Raw genomic sequence first — 1,388 nt, forward strand, 5'->3', positions numbered from 1 at the left:
GTGCTGAATTTCTGGGATCTTGACTATTATATGTCTCGGTGTGTTTTTCATTGGGTTGAGGTTCTTTGGCGTTCTGTATGCTTCAGTTACCTGAATGTCAAAAATATGGAACGCTTCACGAATTTGCGTGTCATCCTTGCGCAGGGGACATGCTAATCTTCTCTGTATCGTTCCAATTTTAGTATATGTGCTGCCGAAGCGAGCACTGTTTACTCCTTTTTCTCCTGTGTTTGATTGTTTTCCTTATTTGATGGGTTCCTTCCATTCTCATTCATGGAGTTCTAATCATTTTGGTTCCTCTCTAGAACACCTTTCAGTAGTCTGTGTAGGGTTCAGTTTGTCATCATGAAACTCTTTAGTTGTTCTTTGTCATGGAATTATTTCACTTCTCCATCAAATGTAACAGAGAGTTTTGCAGGGTATAGAAGTCTGGGCTGGAATTTGTTTTCATAGAGGACTTAAAGTACTCTGCTCCATGCTCTTCTTGCCTTCATGGTTGTGAAGAGAAGTCGGCTGTTGTTCTGATGGGTTTTCCTTTAAATGCGATCTGTTTCTCTTCTCTAGCAGCTTTCAATATATTTTTCTTTGCTGGATTTCTGAGATCTTGACTATTATGTCTCGGTGTGTTTTTAATTGGATTGATGTTCCTTGGAGTTCTGTTACCTGGATATCAAATTATTTCCTCATATTTGGGAAATTTTCTGCCATTACTTCTGCCCATATTCTTTTTACATCATTTGTATTCACTCCTTCTTTCTCACTGATGGTTTTTAGTCTCACATTGTTTATCTTTGCATCATCTTGTAGATGTTGAATTATTTTTTCCTACATCCTAGATGTTTTTAAGAGATCTTTTCTTATCTTTTCACTAGCTGTGATGCCATCTTAGAGATCTGAGACTCTATATTCACTTTCACGCAAACAGTTTTGCAGGGCCCAGGGAGATAGCTCAGTAGAATAAGCACTTGCCTGGCAAGCACAGGGTCCTGAGTTCAATCCCTGGTAGCAGGGAAGGAAAAAAAACAGTTTTGCAAGCTTGTGTTTGAGAATTTAAGTTCCTTATATCTTTTGACTCTGCTTTATGTCATCTATTTCTTTCCTATATTGCCCATTCAAGGATTTCACCTCTGTCTTTTTATCTGTGTCTTCTTTTTTATATTTTTTTTCATGGTACCAGGGATCAAACTTAGGACCTTGTACTTGCTAGGCAAGCACTTTCTCCACTGAGCTATCTCCCTGGCCCCCAACACACATTTGAAAGAGCTGTTTCTCTATCTTTTTTTTTTCTTGTTTTGTATTTTTTAGGGAAGGCTCTATAGGGTGTTCAGGGTTTCACTACTAGTCAGATTCATAGTGATCCACCTGTTTACAGCCTCCCACGAGCTGGG

At 38.8% G+C, this 1,388-nt stretch overlaps 1 non-coding gene across 1 annotated transcript; it reads right to left on the minus strand.

Moving 5' to 3' along the window:
- Positions 1–99: 99 nt before the first annotated feature.
- On the minus strand, positions 100–206 carry LOC111818615. Its single transcript, XR_002822565.1, has one exon. It is a non-coding gene; the product is annotated as a U6 spliceosomal RNA (small nuclear RNA).
- Between the last annotated feature and the right edge of the window lie 1,182 nt (positions 207–1,388).

This window comes from Octodon degus, unplaced genomic scaffold (genome assembly GCF_000260255.1).
Source record: "Octodon degus isolate 3935 unplaced genomic scaffold, OctDeg1.0 scaffold00097, whole genome shotgun sequence".
In the NCBI taxonomy this organism is placed as follows: domain Eukaryota; kingdom Metazoa; phylum Chordata; class Mammalia; order Rodentia; family Octodontidae; genus Octodon; species Octodon degus.